Genomic DNA, 15,107 nt, shown 5'->3' on the forward strand with positions numbered 1-15,107 from the left:
GTCTACCAACCTTAGTGGATGGTCCCATTCATTCATTCAATAGTATTTATTGAGTGCTTACTATGTGCAGAGCACTGCACTAAGCGCTTGAAATGTACAGATCGGTAACAGATAGAGACAGTCCCTGCCCTTAGATGGGCTTATTGTGCACAATTAAAGGCTCAATAAATACCACTGACTGATTCTGGAGAGGATCTGCTTCTAGGGTCCTGAGGGGAGGCTCTGCAGTTCAATTTTTACTCTGTTCCTACTGAGGTCTCATCCGGAGAAACGACTGACAGGGCTGAAGGCAAAGGTCAGGAAGGCCATCCTCCCTTGATGGTCTCACAAGAAGGTGATACCAATGAGACTGGATTCACAAATTGGGGGAGACATTTCTATAGACCATAAGCTCTTTGTGGGCAGAGGTCACAACTATCAACTCTATTGCAGTCTACTTTCCCAAGCACTTAGTACAGTGCTCTCCAAGCAGTGTGAGAGCGTGAGAAGCAGCGTGGCGCAGTGGAAAGAGCACGGGCTTTGGAGTCAGGGCTCATGAGTTCGAATCCCAGCTCTGCCACTTGTCAGCTGTGTGACTGTGGGCAAGTCACTTAACTTCTCTGTGCCTCAGTTCCCTCATCTGTAAAATGGGGATTAAGACTGTGAGCCCTACGTGGGACAACCTGATTCCCCTGTGTCTACCCCAGCGCTTAGAACAGTGCTCTGCACATAGTAAGCGCTTAACAAATACCAACATTATTATTAAGCGGTAAGTGGTCAATAAATACCAATGATTGCTTGATTTTGCCAGGCAAGGATCCATAGAAAGGCAGAGTGGCTAAGGTTGGTTTTGAAGATGGTGGTTCTGGGCACCCTTCCTTTGGGTGTGTCAGGGGTGGGATGAGGAGAAGGGGGACATACCTGATTTGCTTGTATCCACCGCAGCGCTTAGCACAGTGCTTGGCAAATAGTAAATGCTTAACAAATACCACAATTATTATTTGAGTTTAGATCGATTAATCTCTCTGCCAAGGCACCAGGTTGAACGTAAGAATTTTGTCAAGGCAGCTGAGAGGCAAAAAAGGAAAAAAACCAAGAGAAACTGAATTCTCTCCCCTCCCCTCCATCTCCCTGTCAAATGTCTCACTTTATTCCTTCTTTCGAAATGCAAGGTTATCAGGTCTAACATCACCCTTTCAACAAATCCAAACATTTCAGCTTCAGCTTTATGTAGGAGGCTCTGAGGTCAGAACCAACAGATGTAAACTCATTAGTCTTGTCTTCTGTGCAAGAAGAAAGAATCTGCTCTCCTCATACGCCCCTTCCCTCTGCTCCTCCCCCCACAATTAAAATTAAAATATTTCCTGGCCAAAAGTCATTCCTGTGTTCATTCGTCTCAATTCTTTTCTGTTTGGATAAACCACACTCCAATATTCAGAGGGTGTTATGTACACAAACTATAAACTCCAACATTTGTGCCGTGTGTTATGACTGGCTGAGCAAGCTCAGAGAAGTGGCTCTTGGCAATGCTGTACTCATCAGTCAGAGGCAATTAGATGTTAACACACCAATAATAACAAGAATACTTTCCACGTCTTCAATGCCTTTCATCAGAAGAGCTCAGTGCACTACAAACATTCATTCATTCCATCTCTAGAGCATGGGGTAAGATTCTCACCACCGAACGCAAGTGTGGAAATAGTGAGGTGGAGGTGAGGTGACTTCCCTTAAAGTCACCAAGTTGGTTGGTTGGGGAGCAAAATCCCAAATTCCTCAAGTCTGGGATCTAATCCTTAAGATCCTGCCCTCTCCAAGGAGATGTAATAATAATAATAATAATGGTACTTATTAAGCACTTACTATGTGCCAGACACTGTATAGAGCACTGGGGTGAATAAAACAGGCAAGGTAGTGGGGCTGTGATTAGAACTCAGGTTCTCTAACTCCCAGGCCCATGGTCTTTCCATTAGGCCATGCTGCTTCTCCTTTAATCTTCTTTCCTAGGAATGAGAGCACTCAGCCTCATCAACCTCAGCAACCTCTGTTCTCTATCCAGCTTATTTTCATTATTATTAGTAGTAGTAATAATAATTATAATATGCATCTACTATATGTTCTGTTCTAAGTGGTGGGGTAAGTACAAAATGGGTCAGACCCAGTCCCTGTCCCACATGAGGCTTACAATCCCAAGTGCAGGGAGGGCAGATATTTAAACCCCGTTTTACACCACTTGTCAGCTGTGTGACTTTGGGCAAGTCACTTAACTTCTCGGTGCCTCAGTTACCTCATCTGTAAAATGGGGATTAAGACTGTGAGCCCCACGTGGGACAACCCGATTCCCCTGTGTCTACCCCAGCGCTTAGAACAGTGCTCGGCACATAGTAAGCGCTTAACAAATACCAACATTATTATTAGATGAGGAAGTAGAGGCACAGAGAGTTAAGAAAATCGACTCACAGAAGGCAAGTAGAGGAGCCAGAACTAGAAAAACTAGGTCCCCGCTCTTTCCACTAGCCAACACTGCTCAAGATCCAAGTCCTCTGTCATTTGTTTCACAAGTGAAGCTAGAGATGACCCCTCAAAGAATCCATTAAATCTCCTCAGGGGGAGAGTAGCCCAGGCCTGAATCATTGCGCATTTATCTAACCAGAGCTAGCTGGCTAAAACGGGGCAGAACACGCCTGTCTCCAGACACACCTAAGCATACACACTTTAGCTATCAAAAACCATCAAATACACCAGAATTGGTGGTAGGGGGCCCTTTCCCAACAGAGTCAGGGTTGATTCTACATTTCATTCTAGTTCAGATGAACCTGTGGCTTCTCAGGAGGAGAGACTTGTCCCTCTTACACTGTCAGCCTGCCTATGAGGAGTAATGACAGATGCCCCCTTCCTCTCTGGATCAGTTACCTTCTCTCAGGTTGAAGACTCTAGGCTAGGACATAGTCTGGCCTAGTGGAAAGTGCCCAAAATTGGAAGTTGTGTGACTTGGGATTCTATTTATTTGCTATCTTGATTCTATTTTTTTGCTATTTTTTTAATGAGATGTTCTTCCCCTTGATTCTATTTATTGCCATTGTTCTTGTCTGTTTGTCTCCCTCGATTAGACTGTAAGCCCGTCAAAGGGCAGGGACTGTCTCTATCTGTTACCGATTTGTACATTCCAAGAGCTTAGTACAGTGCTCTGCACATAGTAAGCGCTCAATAAATACTTTTGAATGAATGAAATGAATGAATCCCTTCTCTCCTCCGGCCTGCTGTATGACCTGGGTAAATCACTTAACCTTGCTATGCTTAGATTTCCTTCTCTGTAAACTGGGGATGAGATATACCTGCTCCCCCTAATGCAGACAGTGAGCTCCTTGTGGGACAGTGACTGAGTCTGATCTTCTTAGCTTGTCACTATCTCAGCACTAAGTACACCACATGGCACATAGTAAGGGTTTAATAAATACCATAACTGACTAAGCTAGGAATTTCTATTTTAGCCAGGCTAGATGAAACACTGCCAAGGCCAGAGTCTGGTCTCCTCAGAACCTCTTCCCATTCACTCTCCCATAGTGAAAACCACAATATCCTCAGCAGTGACCCCTGAATGAAGTCTTTATTCCTCTCTAGCTTCTACTGAATAAAGTAAGTATAAGGCACTGTATTTCCTGAAGGAGAGAGAGAGGGTGAGCAGCAGTATTCTTAGAGGGAAAAATACCCTTTATCTCTCAACAGTGAAGAGCAATTCCCATCATTCCTGTTCTCTGGAGAGTGGTCTTAATGAACCATTTACTTCAGAGTAGGAAGAATTATTGGTCCTTTATAACCGCACTTTTCTTTTAGGAGCATAACAACAACTTGGGCTGAGATACCCTTCTCCTGACCCTTATTCTATGAAAAGCTTGTACTTGCCATCCAACTGGACAGTGCTGGTCACCTGCCCCTTCTAGATATTTCTCTTAAAATAACAGTGCCGCTTCTGGAGTGCCCTGTCTGGTCCAGTTACAGCTTCTCTCTTTCTCTGGAAGGAAGCAAGAAATACTGCTTTTATAATAATAATAATGATGTTGGTATTTGTTAAGCATTTACTATGTGCAGAGCACTGTTCTAAGCACTGGGGCAGATACAGGGTAATCAGGTTGTCCCACGTGAGGGTCACAGTCTTAATCTCCATTTGAATGATGAGGTAACTGAGGCACAGAGAATTTAAGTGACTTGCCCACAGTCACACAGCTGACAAGTGGCAGAGCTGCGATTTGAACCCATGACCTCTGACTCCCAAGCTCGTGCTCTTTCCCCTGAGCCACGCTGCTTCTCTATAAATAAAAGATTTCCTGTGGGTAGGAGCAGAATCTGGTCTCAAGAGGGGGTCCTTCTGGGACAACCTCCCCTTCTCCCCCCGACAGTCCCACCCTCACCATCCCACGATAACTTTGGAGAGTGCAGTGTCAGCTACTGAGCTCAAAGCCAGCTCCAAAGTCAGCTTCAAAGGAGCAGAGAGAGGAGCCGACGGAAAGGGCTGCTAAAATGGCATCCTGCTTCTCATGGTAACATGGGCTGTGGTGAGACAGTAGCCAGCAGTAATGGGGCTACCTGACATTGCTGTTAGACTGCAACCCTCTACTAACTTACACACCAAAGGGTCTTCTCCTTTCCTGGGCAGGAGAATCACAGGGAGCGGGTGAGGGATAGAAGTCAGTCTGTGAAGCTTCCAGGATTCCAATCAGCTCTAGAGAAAACAAATGGTCATGCCAACATGGCTGCACAGCTGGTCCCCTGGTTCATACCTGCACCTAGTGAGGCAGCCAAGTGGCTCCATAGTTTGTGCAGCTCTGAAGGTCACAGAGCCACCCTGACCCCTAGCTAGCCAAGGACAATTGAAAGTATATCCTGAGGAGATGCCATATGGAGGTAATGACAGGGCCCACATTCTGCTTCTAGGGGGCAGGGGCATCCTTACTGTCCCAGAAGCATCAGGCAGAAGGACCCTCTCTCCAGTCTCCTTAGAATGCATAAGCTATTGCTGGATCAAAACAATATCATCCCTAGCGAGACAGCCAATTATGGGAACCATTTCCCCTGCATGGATATTGCAGGTCCAGTTTGAGCCTTGGAAGGAGACGCTTCCTTATATGTCAGCCGTCTGGGCTAGAGTTTTGTGAGGTTGTGTTTCATTCCTCAGGCTCGCTAGGGGAACAAACTTCTTCCTTTGCTGACAACAGCTGCGGGCGTAACTGCTGTCTGCAGGATAAAGCCAACTGTCCCAAAAAGTCCATTGCTGATTGCCTGCTCTATTTTTTGTGGCTCGTTCATTCCATTCCAGCCATGTTTCAATGTGAAAAGAAAACTCCTGTTCTGGGCACAGGCAGGGAAAATTGCATAATTCCAAGTGCCAGACTGCACAAAAGTCTTATGTGCCTCAGTGGAAGGAAAAGGTGAAAGGGGCCGTATCCAAGACAGCAAATGTTTCTTTAATTTACTATTCTCTTTTTCAGTGGTGGTGGTGTTGGCTTTGAAACTCTCCTAGCATTTTGCAGGCAATAAAAAGGGGGGAAAAAAATCCCCACTGTATTTCCTGAAAGCTGAGCCATTCCAGACCAGGAATCTTTGTTTAAACCTCTTGGGCCTATTTAGGAGGAAACCATAAGCACCTTTGGCTTCTTCAAAGGGCTAAATATCGGGCCAGTGAAGGGGCCCTGTTGGGCCCCAGGCTCACGGCCCGCCCATGTCACATCACTACCTTCAGTGATACCCTATGCCAGAGGACTGGAAGGCAATCCTCCCAACCCCTGCACTTGAGAGGGAGGATTGGGAAAAAGGAGGTGAGGATCCAGGCTTCCTGAGAAGCAGTGTTGCCTAGTGAATACAGCAGGGGCCTAGAAGTCAGAAGGACCTGCGTTCGATTCCTGGCCCCGCCACTTGTCTGCTGTGTGACCTTGAGCAAGTCACTTAATTTCTCTGTGCCTCAGTTCGCAGGGGATTAAGACTGTGAGCCACATGTGGAACAGGGACTGTGTCCAACCCAGTAATCTTGCATCTAACCCAGTGCTTTAAACAGTTCCTGGCACATAGTAAGCACTTAACAAATACCATTATTCTTAACCTCTCACTGTGTGTTTTCAACTTCCAAATTAATACACCCCCCGTGCCCCTCCCCCCAGGTTCTTGCTGGTCCAGCCCCACTCTGCCCCAAACACTGATCACAGCCACCCATGATCAGAGCACCTGAATTGGAGCATCTTGCAGAAGGAAGGAGCCTCTGAAAGTCTCAATTAATCAATCAATAGTATTTATTGAGCACTTATGTGCAGAGCACTGTACTAAGTGCTTGGAAGAGTACAATATAACAGAGTTGGTAGATACGTTCCCGACCCATAATGAACTTACAGTCTAGATGTATGAATTATTCTCCAAAGGGTCCCCTACCTCTTCCTTACCTTAGAGAAGCAGCATAGCTCAGTGGAAAGATCACAGGCTCAGGAGTCAGAGATCATGGGTTCTAACCCCAGCTCTGCCATTTGCCAGCTGTGTGACTTTGGGCAAGTCACTTCACTTCCCCGTGCCTCAGTTACTTCATCTGTAAACTGGGGATTAAGACTGTGAGACCCTTGTGGGACAACCTGATTACCTTGTATCCCTCCTCCCCAGAGCTTAGAACAGTGCTGGGCACATAGTAAGTGTTTAACAAGTATCATCATTCCTATTACCAACCTAACTGGGTCCCCAAATCTGACAGAACACGGAACCCCCCCAACATACAATGCCTGAGCAACAAACAGCCAGGCAAGTTCTACCAGGCAAGTTCTAAATGTCCTAAGGGACTTCAACACCGGGTCATACTGCTCTCTACAATTAATCAGTTAATGAACCTGTTCCTTCTGGGAGAAGTGAGTCAGTCAGTGGCTCACTTTCAGACCACCAAAGGACTATCAGAATACAGGAAGAGAATTCATTAAATGGTACATTAGAGGCTTGAAAGTCTTAGAGAAGCAGCATGGCATAGTGGCTACAGCCCGGGCCTGGGTGTCAGAAGGTCATGGGTTCTAATTCCAGCTTTGCCACTTGTCTGTTGTGTGACCTTGGGCAAGTCACTTCACTTCTCTGGTCTTCAGTTATCTCATCTGTAAAATGGGGATTCAGACTGTGAGTCCCACATGGGATAGGGACTGTGTCCAAACCGACTTGCTGTAACTACCTCAGCGCTTAGTACAGTGCATGGCACATAGTTAAGCACTTAACAAATACCATCATCATTATTATTATTAATATTACTATTAATTGACCTCCATAAAGTGAGTCATTGCCTCCTTACTCAGGTGGGAGCAAGCCTGACTTTGGGCAGGTTTTTCCTATTTCACATCTTCCCCATCTATAGGCAGAGAAGAGTATGTGGTGTGGAGGGGCCCAAGGCAAAGGGAAATTCCTGCCTGGTGTTGGTTTCTATTTGTTCTCCATTTTGGACTCTTGACTCTCCATCTCCATGAAGCCTTTCCAGACCAGCTTCCTCTGACTTCAGTCACTCCAGCAAGCTCTCCGATTCTTTGTCCTTCTCTCCTTAATGATTTTTGAGCACTTAGGTTTGTTTCTACCTACAGCTGTATTTGAAGGGGGCAGTTGTTCCTGTGGCTTTATCTGAGGAGTTTTGCCCCATCCCTCCAGATAAGACAGGAGTCTCCCAAAGAGTAGGTACAATAACTTCCCTTCTAAATCCCCTCCCAGAATCCCACAGTCTTAATGTCATATTGATTCCTCAGGTCTTTCGGCTCCATCATTCAATCAACTTGGAGAAATAGCATTGTCCAGTGAAAAGAGCACAGGTCTGGGAGTCAGAGAACCTGGGTTCAAATCCTAGCTCTGCTATAGGCCAGGGGTAGCTTTGCCCCTGAAATCAATCCATCAGAGGTACTTACTGAGAGCTCCCTGAAGACAAAGTAATCTACTAAGCACTTGGGAGAGTACCAAAGAAGCAAAGGCTATTCCCTGCTTACAGCTGAATGGAGGAGATATTGACACAGTTAGTTGTCTTGGGTTCTCAAAGACATTTACAAATAGGCATAGGAGGAAAAACAGTGACAAAACTAATAGCAATGTGAATGTCAAGATGATGAAAAATAATACAATAATTGAATATACACATGTATACAAGTGATAAAGTTGAGTATAAGTCCATCCATGTTCAAAGCTCAGGCTGGAAGTTATTTTTTTAAGGGTATCTGTTAAGCACTTACTGTGTTACAGGCACTGTTCTAAATGCTGGGGTAGGTACAAGTTAATCAGGTTGGACACAGTCCCTGACCCACATGGGGCTAAAAGTCTTAATCCTCATTTTAAAGATGAGGTAACTGAGGCCCAAAGAAGTGAAGTGACTTGCCCTAGGTCCCACCACAGACTCTATTTGTTTTGTTTTATTGTCTGCCTCCCTCTCTAGACTGCGAGCCCGTTGTTGGTTAGGGGTTGTCACGATCTCTTGCCAAATTGTACTTTCCAAGTGCTTAGTACAGTGCTCTGCACACAGTAAGTGCTCAATAAATATGATTGAATGAATGAGAGTGGCAGAGCAGGAATTAGAACCTGGGTCCTTCTGACTTCCAGGCCCGAGGTCTATACACTAGGCCACGCTGCTTCTCTTGGTTGACACAACTTGGAGTGTAGGGAGGTTTCCTACGGCAAATGTCACACTTACCACTTTGAGCAAAGGTCAGTAGGACTTCTATTTCCTGGGTAACTCTCCCCAGCAGGTAGTCCACAGCTCTGGTATAGGAGCCACCCAGTCAAAATTATGTGGGTTGAGAAGTCATTCTTTCCTGGTTGTGGGCAGTGACTGTTTTTACCAACTCTGTTGTATTGTACTCTTGCAAATGCTTAGTACAGTGCTCCGCACTCATGAGGCACTCAATAAATACTATTGATTCACAATCTCAAAGGTGTGCAGACCGTTACCAAGGTAATGAGAAATGAACCCACCATTAGAACATTGGGGCTCTAATTGAAACCACACTGTCTATTCTGTCAAAACTGGCTTTTCAGCACCAATTGGCCCAAGTGCTTAGTTCAGGGCACCACCCTCAGTGGGTACTCAAATATTATTATTACACTGCATTGCTAAGCTTTCCAAATTCATCTGAGGGTATTTTACTGTTTTATCATTTTTAAAGTTTCCAACCCACCCAAAACCTGTGCAAGTAAGAAAATAAAAGTGAGCATCTCTGAACATTATAAAGATAAGCAAAGTCTGGTAAAGTCATTAGCACTCAGCACACAAATAAAAATGGCAGTGTATTTAGCACTAAACTGAACCAAGTTGCCCAGCACTTAGCTGTGCAGTGAACTTTTAAAAAGTTATCTAACATTTCAATGGGTACAAAGTCTGTAAAACTGTCAGAAACCAGTTTAGGGGGACCAGACTTGAAAGGAAGTCTGGCCAATAAGTGATAATAACACCCGGCTGATAGAAGCTTGTGCTTTCTAGAAGTTAATCAGATGGCTTAACTTCAGCAAAACCCCCACAGGTTGAAGTTCAGATTTATTTTTCCAGGTAGCATCAAGCCATTTGGATTCGCTATAATTAGAAGTCAGAAAGGCCTTTGTAACAGAGACAAGAGGACAGTATATTCCCAGGACCTGGTCCCTTGGTCTCCACCAGAACGACTTCCCCAGAATGCACTGTGGACCAGGGCCACCTCTGAATGGGCTCTGACAGCCTGGGGGTAATTCAATTAGCCCAGGAAATCCATGGGGTGTGGGTCACCATTGGCGTCAGGAGTTTTCAAAGTCTGACTGATGCCTTCACTACTGCTTGCCGCTCAGAGCCACTGAATTGGCGGTACAGGAGGAGCTCCAGCATGGCCCAGTGGTTAGATCACGGGCCTGAGCCTTGGAAGGACCTGGGTTCTAATCCTAGCTCCACCACTTATCTGCTGCGGGACCGTGGGCAGTCCACTTTATTTCTCTGGGCCTCAGTTACCTGATATATAAAATGAGGATTAATCTTGTGAACCCTATGTGAGAGAGACACTGTGTCCAAAGCAGTGTGGTGTAGTGAATAGAGCCTGGGCCTGGGAGTCAGAAGGACATGGGTTCTAATCCCAGCTCTGCCACTTGTTTGCAAATCACTTCATTTCTCTGGGCCTCAGTTAGCTCATCTGTAAAACGGGGATTGAGACTGTGAGCTCATGTGGGACTGAGACTGTGTCCAACCCAATTTGCTGGTATCCTTCCCAGTGTTTAGTATAGTGGCTGGCACATAGTAAGTGCTTAACAAATACCACAATTATTATGCTTAGCTTGTATTTAGTCCAGCACTAGTAGAGCACATAGTAAATACATTTATTAAGTGCCATTAAAAAAAATAAAAAAACACACAGATGTGTTTGGAGCAGTGGCATTTCCCTCAAGATCTTAGATTTACATCAGGGCAACTCTCCTAACAAAGCCAAATCTCACCAGTCCACTTAAAGCTGCCTTGCTTGGACAGGGGCAGTTGACAAGGTCTTGATAGTGTGGTTTAGTGGAAAGAGTACAGACCTGAATATCAGGGAACCTAAATTATAATCCCGGCATACCACTGGCCTGATTTGTGATCTTGGACAAGTCACTTAAATTCTCTGTGCCTCAGTTTCCTCATCTGAAAATGAGGGTTCATTACCAGTTCTCCATTTCTTTTAGATGGTGAGCCCTGTGCAGGTGAGGGCCTGCATCTGACCAGATAATCTTGTGTCTATCCCAGAGTTTAGTACAGTGCTTGGCCTATAGTAAGCACTTAACCATTTATTATTATCAAATGCTGTTGACTCATTTCCAATTCATGGTGACTCTGTGGTTAAATTTTCTTCAGAACTTCCTATCTTCTGCCATAGCCCATAACCTTGTTAACACTTCTTCCATTATCACTGCTGTGGTCTCTATCCATCTAGCTGCTGGTCTGCCTCTTCCACTTCTTCCCTGAACTTTTCCTAGCATTACTGTCTTCTCCAGAGAATTAGTCCTCTCCATGATGTGTCCAAAATATGCTAATCTAAGTAGAGTCATTTGGCCTTCCGAAGACCACCTTGGCTTAATTTGCTGCAAAACCCATTTGTTAGTTTTTTCAGGCAGTCCAAGATGGTCTCAAACACCTTCTCCAACACCACATTTTAAAAGAGTCAGTGCTTTTTCTATCCTGTTTTTTCACTGTCCAGCTTTTAGATCCGTATCACTGGAAATACCACAGAATTGACCATTTGTATTTTTGTGGCAATTTTTACATCAGCAGATTTCATTATTTTTTCCAAACTCTTCATAGCAAATATTCTTAACATTAATTAAGCTTAACCACTCCCATAGTTATCATCATCTTTCTAGGTGCTTTTTCACCCTTTGCTCACATTCCTTCTGCCCCTAAAAGTTTGTCAGATCATATTGTCCTTCCTCAGGGATATTAGTCAAACAGAGTGGCCTTTCCCCATTTATTGACAAACTTGAGAAGCCAGGCAGCTTCCTGGAGTTCCCAGCATGTGAGCCAGTAAAGGGATACATTCTCCGGATGGGACTGCGTTTCCTAGGAGGAATGTCCTTAGCAGCCAAATTAAGCTGTGCATCCAGGGTCCACCAACTCATCCATCTCAGCTTGCAAAAACACTGTCGGACCAGCCTCTGTAGATAAGGCTTTGCCATATCTGATTAGAGGAAGAACAGAGCAGGAGGGGAGCTAATTAGAAGGCACTAAAGAGGTACATCTTTTGTCTACCTTTCATCGCTTTAACCTTTATCTCTGGCCTTGTGGCTCCTGCTAGCATCACCGATGAGGTATGCTTTCTGAGCAGTGGATGATTCCCTGCTCCTCTTCCACTGCTGCTGACTCTGCTTCTTACTACTTTGAGGAAGGATTCTCTATAGCTCTACATGAAACAACTAAGCCTCTTGTTAGTTCATCAGGTCGCCAAAGAAGGAAACACATTTTCCATCAGATTGGACTGGTTTGGTCTAAGACCAAAGAAAGCTGACTATGTTTAAGGCATGTACAGACCCGCACATGCGCTGTATATACTTACAGGCAGTGTCATTTCCCTTATAAGTAGAGGCATGTGTGAACAAAGCCCAAGAAACAGAGGCAGGAAAGGGATGATCTTATCTGAAGTAACTGGGCCAGGATAACCAGGCTTATCTTATCAGTACAGATTGATGTCAAGGTTTAAGAGACTTGAGGCTGTTCTGGTACACAGAGCAGAACTTCTTCCACTGATAAACACTGATAAAGAGGGAGGGCTGTAATCTCGACAGAACCTCGCCCTCATATACTCAGGACAGGAGTCAAAAGTGTGTTTTCCCTCACATATTATCCCATAGAGTCACCCTGGGGAGGAAGAACCAGAAGGAGCAGCAGACTTTGGCAACCCTCATTAACAAGATGAGAGTTGGCCAGTGTGTGGGACATCGATCTTTGGGAAGTGGGATGGATTCAACAATGAATTAGAATCGGCTAGTGGCTGTCCGGACAAAATTTGCTCCTGCCTTTGCATTCTTTCCACTCTAGTCTTAATCAGTAGTATTTATTGAGTGCTTACTGTGTGCAGAGTACTATACCAAGTACTTGGGAGAGTACAACAAAGTTGATAGACAGGATCTCTGCCCCCAGTGAGCTTATAGTCTAGAGGGGGACAGACATCAGTATGAACAAATAATTTATTATACATAATTTATTGATAATAATAATAACGTTGGTATTTGTTAAGCGCTTACTATGTGCCGAGCACTGTTCTAAGAGCTGGGGTAGACATAGGGGAATCAGGTTGTCCCACGTGGGGCTCACAGTCTTAATCCCCATTTTACAGATGAGGGAACTGAGGCACAGAGAAGTTAAGTGACTTGCCCACAGTCACACAGCCGACAAGTGACAGATCTGGGATTCGAACTCATGAGCCCTGACTCCAAAGCCCGTGCTCTTTCCACTGAGCCACGCTGCTTCTCCTAAAGTACATATGTGCTGTGGGGCTGAGAGTGGGGCATATACCAGATGCCCAGAGGTCAGAGATCCAAGTGCATAGATGATACAGAAGGGAGAGGGAGCCAGGGAAAAGAGGGCTTAATCAGGGAAAGCCTCTTAATCCTCCCCCAAGCCCAAATTTCACTCCTCCTTTCTTCTATCTGGGGCCCAGGATTCTAAGGAGCAAATTTGGGATGTTCATTTGCACAGATTTCTAACATTCAGCCACTGTAAACCAGCCAAATGATGGAGGATTTGCCATTTAGCTAGGCCCATTCTTCAACCCAACATTTCAACCCTTTGTCCACTCCTCTCCCTCCAATTCATATTTGGAATTACAGTATAGGCAACTCCACACTTTGACTCTTTGATCTAAAGAAGAGCCCTCTTTATAAGAAGAGGAAACCAAAGCATAATTGTTACACATCACCAGACCATTATCATCAGATAAAGAACATTAAAACAGTATGTGGGGCAATTTTATACATTCTTTAATGAGCTTCACCTATAACTATTTGTTCAAAGGAATGTTCATTGAATGTTTATTCACTCTATCTATCCTATTAGATAGCTGGCCCCTTGAAGGGTATACTTCTGGGGGCAGGGACCCGGATTATTTTATTACTCTCAGATCTGAACTATGCATCCAAGTGAGTCCTCAATGGGTCCTTACACTAATTTTACACTTGAAAAAGCAAATAAAACAGCAGACCTTGTTGAAATGTCTTATAGATTATAAGTCCCTCCTGGAGACTGTAAACTCCTCTTTTTTTAATGCTATTTGTTAAGCCCTTACTACTTGTCCAGTTTAGAACAGTACTGGGATAGATACAAGTTTTTATCAGGTTAGACATAGTCCCTGTCCCACATGGGGCTCACATAAGAGGGAATAGAATTTAATCCCCATTTTACAGTTGAGGAAACTGAGTCACAGAGAAGTGAAATGATTTGCCCAAGGCCACACAGCTAGCAATTGGCAGAGCCAGATTTAGAACCCAGGTCCTCTGACTCTCAGGCCCATATTCTTTCCACTAGGCCATTCTGCTTCTCCTTGTGGGGAGGCATCCCATCTATGAACTTTCTAATATTCACTTGGTACATTGCTCTGCACACGGTAAGCACTCAATAAATACCACTGACTAACAGATTCTTTCCCATGGCTGCCCTATCAGTGCACACTATTAGCCACAGGAGAATGTGGAGAAAGAGGAAGGATGGCTCAGCGAAAACCAGACTATCAATGAATCGTCTTTATTGAGTGCTTACTGTGTGCAGAGCTCTGTGTCTAAGTGCTTGGGAGAGCACAGTACAATAGAGTTGGTAGACCAGTTCTCTGACCAATAATGGCCAATCAAGTACAGGTCTTGCCGATGACTAGACACCACTTTTCCCTGACCTACACTAAAACTGTAGGCAAGTGACTGCAGCAATTCCAAATATTGACAATGACTGGGCTAGAGAGGCAGCAGTGGCATTCCATGACACCATGGGTGCCTGAATAGTACTTTTTAGAAACTGGTTGCTCAGGCCAAATAGGAAAAAAACCTAGAAAAAATGTCCTAAAAATTACCTGCCTGCATTCACTTATACAGGCTCATCAGAGGACAACTGGTGGGCTTTAGCCTTGCTGAGGATTTTCAATCATGCATAAATCTTTCCAGTCACACTCACCCACTAAAATAGGAGTTTGAGGTATAAGTCACTTAATCTTATATATTCAATCAATTGTATCTATTGAGTGCTTATGGTGTATGGGGCACTGAACTAAGTGGTTGAAAGAGTACAACACAATATAATATACTGAGCACCTACTATGGGCAAAACACTGTACTAAGCTCTTGGGAGAGATCAATAGGGTTAGTAGAAACAACTCCTACCCTCACAGAGCTTACAATCTAGTGAGGGAGACAGACACTAAAATAATTTACAGATAGGAGACAGGAGTGTGGCATACATATACAGTGTTCAAATAGTAACAATTAATAAATGGTATTTATTGAGAGCTGACTGTGTGCAGAGCACTTTACTGAGTGCTTGAGAGGGTGCAAAACCAGAGAGTTGGTAGACATGATCCCTGCCTGCAAAGAGCTCACAGTCTAGAGGGACAGCCAGCATTGAAATACATTACAAATAGGGGAAATGGCAGGGTAAAATGATATGGCCACAAATGCTGTGGAAC

Source organism: Ornithorhynchus anatinus, chromosome 2 (assembly GCF_004115215.2).
Source record: "Ornithorhynchus anatinus isolate Pmale09 chromosome 2, mOrnAna1.pri.v4, whole genome shotgun sequence".
Taxonomy (NCBI): Eukaryota; Metazoa; Chordata; class Mammalia; order Monotremata; family Ornithorhynchidae; genus Ornithorhynchus; species Ornithorhynchus anatinus.